The 10,866-nt window shown below is 37.4% G+C and overlaps 1 pseudogene; it reads left to right on the top strand.

Annotated features, from left to right (window-relative positions):
* The first annotated feature begins 251 nt into the window (after positions 1-251).
* Positions 252-3,390, top strand: LOC115717865 (disease resistance protein RPM1-like; annotated as a pseudogene).
* Positions 3,391-10,866: the final 7,476 nt, after the last annotated feature.

The following is a 10,866-nucleotide window of genomic DNA, read 5'->3' as shown; positions in this document are numbered from 1 at the left end:
TATCACAGCTTTTTCAAAAAGTAACTTTTAGCTTTTTCAAGCTGTACCAAACGGCCCCTAGTCTTTGTCTTTGAAATTTCTGTTTCTCTAACGTAGTTACGTAGAGCTTGGTATGGTGTTGTTATAGAGTTCCAAACGTGTAAAACAAACAAGTTGACCACGACTTATAAATTCATTGCAAATAGCACATCGCAACACCCTATGACGCGTTAAAAATAATAATAAATAGGCTCTCTATATTATATTTCAATGGAATAAATTGCTCAATATAATAACTATACCATACAACAACCAATGATTGTACAAACCAACTCATAAACCTTATTTTTCCTCATCGAAAATCCGTAAACAAAAATGGCGGAAAACGTGGTGTGCTTTCTGCTTGACAACCTCTCGGCTCAACTCGTAGACGTGTTTCGGCTCTTGAGCGGCGTTCGAGCCGAAGTACAATACATCGTTGACGAGCTGGAACGAATCAAAGGCTTCTTAAGAGTTGCCGACGCCATGGAAGATAACGATATCCAACTCAAGGTCTGGGTCAAACAAGTCAGAGACGTAGCCTACGACATTGAAGATTCCCTTGATGAGTTCAACTTTTGTTTTTCTAATTATTACCATGGCCGTGGATTTCACCCGTTGCTTCCGAAGCTTATCTACTTCGTCAAGAACTTGGGAGCCCGCCGTCGAATTGGTTTGGAGATACAAGTATTCAAGTCCAGAGTGGAGATTATCTCGAACGGTTATCGGAGATACCACATTGGAAGGTCAGGGTCGAGCTCGGGTGGTTTATTCCGGGGACGATTGGCGAGTCAGGGGGACGCGCTTTTGCTTGAGGAAGCGGATTTGGTCGGAATCAGTGAGCCCAAACGACAGCTAATTGAGTGGCTCACGAGGAATGATTCCGGACGACAAGTCATTTCGGTGGTGGGAATGGGTGGGCTGGGGAAAACGACATTGGTGAAGCAAGTTTATGAGGATCCGAGAGTGAAGAAACGCTACAAGGTTCACACTTGGATCACTGTTTCTCGGTCGTTCAAGACCAAAGATCTCTTGAAGGATGTGATTAACCAAATCTTCAAGGTTATCAGAAAACCAGTTCCACCTGAAGTGTCCACCATGAACAATGATCTTCTAAAGGAGAGTATAAAAGATTTACTTAAACAGAGGAGATATTTGATTGTTCTTGATGATGTTTGGCAGTTGAAAGCTTGAGATTCGATCAAACTAGCTTTGCCCAGAAACGACAAGTATGGTAGCAGAGTTGTGATCACCACTCGCAATGCTTAGATAGCTTCTGCGAGCTGTGTTGAAATCAATGATTGGGTTTACAATTTTGAGCCTTTAGGAGAGAATGAGTCTTGGGACTTGTTTTGTATGAAGGCCTTTTATTTTCACGGTGGCTTGTGTCCTCCTCATTTGGAAGAAACTTGTCGTTTGATATTGAAAAAGTGTGGAGGATTGCCTCTTGCAATTGTAGCAATTGGAGCAGTTTTGGGTGCCAAAGACATGGCAAGTAAGAATGAATGGTCTATTCTTTATCATAGTATTGGTCCTGAGATAGAAGAGAATTATAATCTTGATAGCATGAAGAGAGTCCTTTCTCTTAGTTTCAATGATTTGCCATACTACTTGAAATCTTGTTTCTTGTACTTGAGTATCTTTCCTGCTTTGCAAAACTTAGAAACTATGAGGCTGATTCGGTTATGGATAGCAGAAGGTTTTGTGGTTGAGAAAGAAGGAAAAACTCTTGAAGAAGTTGCTGAGGGTTATTTTAAGGAGCTTTTGGATAGAGGGCTAGTCCAAGTGGCTGAGACAACCAATGATGGAAGGATCAAATCATGTCGGGTACATGATCTTCTAAGGGAGATTGCCATTTTGAAGTCTAAGGATCAAGATTTTGCTGAAATAGTCAAAGAGCAAGATTCCATTTGGTCAGACAAAGCTAGGCGCTTATCGATCTTTAACATACCACAGAATGTAGAGCACAAAAAAGTCTCCAAACTTCGTTCATTGCTTATATTCCTAGAAGAAGATTTGGCTGCTGAATTTTCATTATCAGCATTGTTTCCTTGAAGTTTTAGGCTGCTCAAAGTATTAGACTTGCGAGGTGCATCATTGGAGAGTTTTCCAAAAGAAATAGTTAAGCTAATTCATTTGAGGTATTTAAGCCTGAGGAATACCAAGGTAAACCATATTCCTAGCTCTATTAAGAAGCTTCAAAACTTAGAGACATTAGACCTTAAACAAACTTATGTCACTGAGCTTCCTGTTGAGATTATGAGTCTCAAGCAACTCAGGCATCTCCTGGCATATCGATATGAAATTGAGTCTTATGCACATTTTGACTCCAAGTATGGTGTAAAGGTCCCTTTAGGAATAGGAAGTCTTCAATCACTTCAAAAGCTCTGTTTCATAGAGGCAAATCAAGGGAACGGTACTTTAATGATAGATTTGGGAAAGATGAAGCAGCTAAGGAGATTAGGAATCGTAAAATTCAGAGAAAGAGATGGAATTGCTTTGTGTTCTTCCATCGAAAAGCTCACGAAACTTCACTCTTTGTCTATCACTTCTGAACAAAAGGAGAATGTGATTGATCTTCAACAAATTTCTTCTGCACCCGAGTCACTACAAAGGTTGTACTTGGCTGGGCGTTTAGAAAAGTTACCTCACTGGATAAACTCTCTTCAAAATCTAGCATTACTACTCTTAAAATGGAGTAGGCTAAAGGAAGATCCTCTAGTACATCTTCAGAATTTACCTAATCTGGTTCATCTTGAGTTTCTTCAGGTTTATGATGGTGATAGCCTGCATTTTAAAGAGGGAGGCTTCCCAAAGCTAAAGCTATTAGGTCTTGACAAATTGGATAGACTCCAATCTGTGACCATGGATAATGGGGTCATGCCAAAACTTGAGAAGTTGGTTATACAACGCTGTAAACTCTTGAAGAATGTGCCAACTGGAATCGAACACTTGAGTAACTTAAAGGCGATTGAGTTTTTCGACATGCCTGATGAATTAGTCATGAAACTACGTCCAGATGTTGGAATAGATTACGAGAAGATTACTCATGTACCAGCGGTATACTCTTCTTATTGGATAGATGGTGGTTGGGATGTATATTCTATTGAGAGGTTCAGTGAAAGAGAGAGCTCTCAGCCAGGTACTGCTGCTGCTGCAGCAGAGAGGATGAGAGACCAGAGGAGTACTGTATGGAAGGTGTAAATTTATGTACAATTTGGATTTGTTTTTTTGTTTGTTTCTAATACATACATATACTTTATTTAAGTTTAATTAATACGGATTGTATGTATACATTATTTTAAGTGCAAAAAAACTTATTAATATTTTCTTCTACATTTTTAAATACAATTAGAATTTTTTTTTATTTTTTTTAATAATATATATGGTAATAATTAAACATAAATGTACCTAGTACTTACCATAATTATAATAATAAAATTATTTATGAAGTTATATATATATAATTTTTATTTCATAATTTATTATTATAATAATTTATATTGAAATGGATAATAAATAATTATTTTTTAACACAAAATTTAGTATGTTTATTTTTAAATTTTAATTTAGCTTGTAAAATTATTTGTTTAGTATTTATTAATGAATATGTGATATTATAAATAATGTATAAAATAAACTATATTACTACATAATATAATTATAAACATTGATTAGAATAACATAATAAACATGCATCTAAATTTTATTGGTTTTTTGATGCTTTTAAAACTATAAATAAACACACTTCTATAATTTAAATAAAATAATGTTTATAGTTTTGATATTATATTTCTATAAAAAATTAATTAAATCATATTTATTCTAAATAAAATGAATAATAAATATTTTTTTTCTTATTAAAAATTTATTTTCTTTATAAATGTTAGAACTGTTTAATATTTATTCATTTAATTTTACAAATTTGTTTATTTTGTGTTTTCATAAACATTTTTAATTATTAAAAACTTCAAAATCATTGTTAAAATAAACATGAAGTATTATTATTATGAATGGCACACATGAATCACAATAATATATAATACACATTTTATTGTTTTTTTAAATTATATATAAAGACACTTTTAAAATTTATATACATGTTTATAATTTTAATATTATATTTCAACATAAAATTAATTAAAATATAATTATTCAAAATAAAATGAATAATAAACATTTTAAGCAAATTATTGTGTTACAAAAGTCTAATTATGGTAATTTGACTCAGTAATAAATCTAATATAATTAAATTAATAATTTGTATAATTTTATGTAAATATGTTTTTAAATATGTACATTTTTAAAATTGATTTTTTTTGCACATTTTTTGTAATAAAATTATTTTTATTGTACACTAATGAAAAAAGCCCTAATTTATACAAAGGTAAAATGATTAAAATGTAGTAATATATTTTATTATGTGATAATATATATTAAGTGTTTGGTAAATAAATTGTGTAATATATGCTTTATTTTACCTAAAAATTGTAACCTACACTTTGTAACATAGAGAGGAGTTACAAAATTAATTGCTTTTGTAACTTATATTAGTTGATCACATTTTGGTGTAATAAAAAAGATGTTATACAAAATTGATGATAAGATTCAGAAGTTATGAAATATAGTTGTTACAAAATAGATTAATATTCATTTATATGAGAGAAATGAGGTGGTGTGTGTGAATCCTAAGTGTGATCACCTAAAACACTATGTAAAGGAGTCTAATGTGCTCATTTGTGTGAGAACTAAGTTTCTATAATTCTTAAAATTATTTCTATGAGAGTTCTCTTAGTTCTTAGAGATAGGGGAAATAAGCATTTAAACAAAGGTATAATATCTTATTTAAGTCATGTTGATGCACGTTAATTTACACTTAAAGTTGAGTGAGTGTATATATAATGGCTAAAGAATGTAACTATGATTAAGGCTGTTCATTTAACCCAGTAGGCTGACCAACCCGGCCAACCCAAACTGAAAATGGGCAGATCAGCACGTTTAATAGTGGGCCGAAACTAGAATGGGTCATAAATATTACAATCAGTACATATTGGGTCGGAATTGAGTTGGCCTCTTTGGGGCCAATCAACCCAACCCAGGTCGTGGTGACTTAATAAAAAAAAACTTTTATACAGATATATAAACATATTTTACTCTCTTCCCCCTAACCCTAACAGTTTCAATTGCCTCCCTCTTTCTTTTATCAAAAAAAAAAAAAAATCCTTAATCGCCTCCCTCAATTTCTCACTATCTCCTCTAAAATTTTATCGATTCACCATCAGAACTCACACACACACTCACAGTCCAGCTCACAACTCCTATGAATCTCACAAACAAATCAAGAATATGTAAAAACAAACCACATGAAACCTCACCTCTTCTCACTTCCAAAACTCATCAATATATCAAACTATTAAACAAATACATATATATGGTAATCAGCTGCAGCAGTCATTTTATGCTTTATTCTTTAGTGATCATTTGTGTTGATTTCACTTTTAGCCAACGACAGTGAGTCTTTTTGATAAGCGATAAACGATGTGTCGTAATAAGAATATGTAATAAAGTAATAATAATAATAATAATAAGACACAGAAATTTTATAGAGGTTCAGCCCCGAGCAGTTCGGTAATAGCCTAATCCTCGTTAGTTGTATTGACTTAAGAATAAGGAAGAAGATTCTTTTTCTTATAGCTCTTACAATAATATCTCTGAATATATAATTCTTAGATAGCGTTATCTTATAGTATTTCGGCGTATGATCTCTATTTTATAGTTTTTCGATCGATCCTTTACCCAGTGAACATTCCTCACTATTTATAGGGCAGAAAACTTGAGGAGGAGGAGATTCCTCTCTCGTTACAATGCGCATAAGCAGAAAGATCGTGTGATCAATGCTGAATGCTAGGATCGTGGGATTGAGGCTGAATACACTAAGAGTGGAATCGTGTGTATGCCACATCCGCGCAAGTTGATCCCTGAGTTATAGGGATTGAGCTGGTGACTCACGAAGTGCTTGGTTGAATTCGCTAAGTGTTGCTCATTCTGCACGGCTCGTGAGTATTCCATTATGGATATGCCAGCGAGGCATCCTGCTCGGCATGTTGATCCGACCAGGTGCTCTAAGTAGATGCCACGTGTCACTATTCTTGTGATGCCACGTCAGAGTGCCAATTTTGGGATAACATTTGCCCCCCAAGTCTGTGCGGGACCTCCGAGGTTGCGTATAGACTTATTCCGAGCTGGCTCTGCCTTTGAAAGGGGACACGTGTCGAGCATGACTGTTCAAGACTCGATGTGAAGCTGACTGGGCGTCTCTTCGGTTTTCGACTTATTAATGCTCTGACAATTAATATTTTAAAAATCCGAATTTCTCTCTCCACGGCTGACGGTTGCACTCGATTATTTTGATTTCCCATATTCGCTTTCAAGGCGGGAAGTCGAGGCGTCTAAGGTTCCTTTATGTTCAGTTACCCTTTTGCCTATAAATACTTGGAGTACTGGCACATTACCTCATTTCATCACCCTTCGTTGTTAAGCAAACTTCAGAGCAAAAAGAGAAAGCTTTCTGGCTTCAAAGTTGCTGAAGAGTTCACAGACGATTTCTGGCTTGCTTGAACCTGGACACTTGAATCTTTGAGTAAGTTTCTGACTCCCTTTATGTTTTTCTTTTGCATGCTTGTGCTTTAAATGTGACTTTGCTGTAGAAAGAACACTATAGGAAACCCTAGGGTTTGAAACTTCTGGGACTCTTCTTTTCCGTGTCCTTGCGTTAGCTTTCAGCCGTAAGGCTTGTTTTAGAACTGCATTGCGTCTGTTTTCCATTCTGCTTTTTTCAAGCTTCATGAACTTTTTTGCCCTAACTCAAGAAAAACTTTCTGACTTCTTGAGTTTAGACTTTTCTTCGAACATGATCGTTCTTTAATCTATTGGGTACTCCTGGTCAGCATATTTGCTTGTTTTTTCGCTTGATACTCCGTCCAACACTCATCTTGCATGTTGTCTTTTGTAGATGAACCCAGGTGAGTCTTGGGAGCCCGAGCATCAAATCGACCAGGAGCTGCTTCAACTTCTGCACGAAGTCCACCCTCGTCTTTATGCTAATCTTCAAGAGAAGGATATTCTTTTAACTCCGTGACCAGCCATAGAATGATGGTTCGTACGGAGAAAACTACGCGTCTGGCTGACGCTTCTGATCCCCAGGTGGCTCGGCTTGCCACTCTGCCCGACGCCGAACAGGATTTGGCGATCCCAATGGAGGAGGACCGTGAGGGGGACGCTGAAGTCCAGGAGATTGAGGAGCTGGACGAGGCGCGTCCGGGCAGCCCTCCTGCTGCTGAGGGAGAGGGGGAGATTGAACCCCCTAACTATGGGGAGTACAATGAGGCTGGGCAACCACTTGATGCTGACGGGGACGTCCTGGTTGCGGGCGTTGATTACTTCACCGAGGACCTTGCCGAGGCGGTTCCTTACAAGAGGCAGGGTGCCTTGGGCGCCAAGTGGGTGAGTCCTCCGTCCAAGATTTCGGAGGCACGCCTCCGTACTCTCGACCAGGACGGATACCTGGGCGGGCTGTACTGCTTCATTCCCGCCCACGACAATCGCGCTACTAACCCTGATAAGGGGATGTGCGCCTGGTCGGGGGCTCACGGCCACAAGGGGCGCTGATGCCCTTGCACAAGTACTTCCGGGATGTGGCAAACTTCTTCAGCCTCTGTCCGGCTCAGATTACTCCGAAGGGCATTAAGTATTTGTCCGCTCTCTTCGTCCTCTACGCTTCCCAGGGATGGGGCGCTCCTTCTCCCCACGAGGTCGCTTGGTTCTTCGACCTGAAGTCTACCCCCAAGCAAGGCAGGTCGGGGTATTTTTACTTCTCTCAGCCAGGCTTCAAGTGGTTGAGCGGGACGGACCACAAGGCCATCAGCAAAATAGGGCATTTTGTTGATGAGTACTTCATGGTGAAGGATCCGAACATCACCCGGACTCGGTTTCAGCAGATTCTGACATATCACCGTCCTCCCCTCACCCTTACTCTTAGGGATAGGGCTCAAAAGCTTGCCCGGTTGCCGGTGGAAGACAGGGATATAATCCAGTTGACCTCTGATGCAAATCTGGTGCAGTACAGGCTTTACCCAAAGGACTTTTCTTCTAAGTCCGTAACGGGGAAGAAGGGGAAATCTGTTGCTGCTCGGCCTGAACGAGCTCATCAGGAGGATGAGCTCATTCAACTTAAGCGTGAAGCTAAGTTGAAGGGAGGTGCCCGGGCAAAGCAGTATGCTCAGGAGTCTATGAATCCTGAAGATGAAGCTGAGGCTGAGGCTGAGGCTGAGCAGGTGACTCCTTTGAGGAGGAAGAAGAAACTCCCGGCCACGCCCAGGCCCGTTGAACATGCCATTCGCATAAGGGAGCCCATTTCACCTGTTCGGCCATCCCATCCTTATGCTGGAAAAGGGAAGGCCGTTATGGCTGAGATAAAGTCGATGTCAGGTGATGATGGACTTCTAACTTTCTGGGCGGGCAGCAACTCTGCGCTTTACTTCTTTTTCAGCTTCTTGACTTTCATACTTTGTATTTTTTTTGCTGGTTTTTGCTAACCATGCTGTTTTTGTTCTATGCAGACATGTCTCGGCAGATGATGGACGCCTTAAGGAAGAGGATGAAAGGAAGCTCTAGCGCCTCCCCTCCAGCCAAGAAGTCTAAGGCCGGAGAGGGGTCTTCAGAGAAGAGGCCTTCTGGAGAGGTCATTGACCTTTTTGAGGAGCTGACTACTGCAAATCCTTCCACTCCCATATCTGCCAAGTCTAAGGAGTCTGGGCCACCAACATCTTGTTGGAAATTATTTTACCAGGATCTAGATTTACTAACAAGTATGTTGGATTAACAACCTAATATGAATTCTAAAACAATGAAAATAAACACATATAAAGTTAGAAAACCTTACAGTGGGTGCAGCGGAATAATATGACTCCTTCCGTTCAGATCTCTAGCCCTTGATTCCTTTCTGTAGCAGAGCATCACCAAGATCTGAACCTGGATCTTCTCTTTTCTCCTTCTTTGATGCAGAAATTCCATAGTCTTCCATACTATGATTGAGATACCACTTGATGTGTGTGGGCACTACTCATCACTCAAGAGAATTCGAAAAACAGAGAAGAAAGAAAGAGAGAGAGTGGCGGTTTCATAGTGTTTGAGAGAATAAATTGTAAAGTGTATCTCAAACCTAAAGCCTTTACCTTCTATTTATAGAATACCACATAGGGTTAAAGTTGAATTATTTGGCATTTAAAAAATGAAAAATAAAATGAGAAATAGGGGTAAAGGTGGTCGGCCATGTGTTGAGGAAACACAAATCCTTCCACTTTTCCAACTTTCCTATTTCATCATTTCTAGTTTCCCATTTTCTCAAAATTGCCAATTCTCTCTTTCAACTTCATAAATGTCAAATCTAATTATTTAATAACTATAATTAATTATTAAATAATATATTTTCATTTATTTTATTTATTAATAAAAACTAATCAAAGTTTCCCAATTAATAAAGATACCCTTTAAACTCTCTATTTACTGTTTTACCCTTGCTTAGTGAAAATTCATAAAGTAGACATAGTCTAACTTTTAGAATTATAATTGATTAATTAAAATCAATTAACTGAGTCTTACAAGCAGTATGGTCTCAACTAGTATGGGGACCATGGGTCTATATAACCGAGCTTCCAATAAGTCGAACCGAATTTACCAAGTAAATTCCCCAACTTATTAATTCCTCATTGAATCCACACTTAGAACTTGGAATTGCACTCTCAGTCATATAGAAACGCTCTATATGTTCCACGATATAGACACGTCACTAGTTATCCATTGTTATAACCCTAATGTGATCAATGATCCTCTATATAGATGATCTACATTGAAAAGGCACTACTGTTACCGCTACACCTTCAATGTATTTTATCCTTAAAACACTTAACCCTGTATAATGATATTTCACCTAAGTGAAATGAGATCTCCACCATTTATCTTTGTTTGGTTAAGCTCGAAGGAAATCATCCTTTACTCCTATTTGCCAAATAGAAGCTATAGATTCCATATTTATGTTAGCGCTCCCACTCAATTGCATTACCGTGTTCCCAAAATGTATGTATTACCCTGACACAAAACTAGGCTTAACTAACAAATCAAAGAACACGAATAACACTCTTGAGATTGAACCTAACCATATCAGGATTGAGATCATTTGATCTAGGATCAACAGGTGATATTGAATTGAATAGATATTACGGTAAGTTTTAATATATCTAATCAAAGTTCAATATCGGTCCCTTCCGATGTATACTCCATACATTCGATATGGTAAACTTTGCCAATGTCCTGGAAAGGACATAACACTTTTCCAAGGTGTAAGTATACCTATCGCTGATTATACCATGTCAGTCTAAATCCAGTGTTCTGACAAATCAGGGAATAAACTTTTGAACATATGATTAAGATTATATTCCACTGTGCTGACAACACTATAATCTTTAACCAACTCATATGTTCTGGACTTAAAAAAAAATCATACATTATATACATATAATCATGAAATAAATCATGTGAACCATGCAACATAAAATGTTATTTCTGATCTTTATTAATAAGTAAATCTGATTATATGAAATGAGTTTTATTTAGGGCATAAAACCCAACAAACTCCCACTTGCACTAATATAAAACAAAAAGTGCATTTCAAATAATCATTAACACATTGATATACAAATCAAGTGTAATAGTAGTAAACTCCTCGTAATAGGATCTGACAGGTTGAATTAAACACAACCTCTTCTCCACCATTACTCTTCCTTAATCACA

Source organism: Cannabis sativa, chromosome 5 (genome assembly GCF_029168945.1).
Source record: "Cannabis sativa cultivar Pink pepper isolate KNU-18-1 chromosome 5, ASM2916894v1, whole genome shotgun sequence".
In the NCBI taxonomy this organism is placed as follows: domain Eukaryota; kingdom Viridiplantae; phylum Streptophyta; class Magnoliopsida; order Rosales; family Cannabaceae; genus Cannabis; species Cannabis sativa.
Note: the sequence above shows the minus strand (reverse complement) of the source record. Positions and strands in the feature narration are given on the sequence as shown.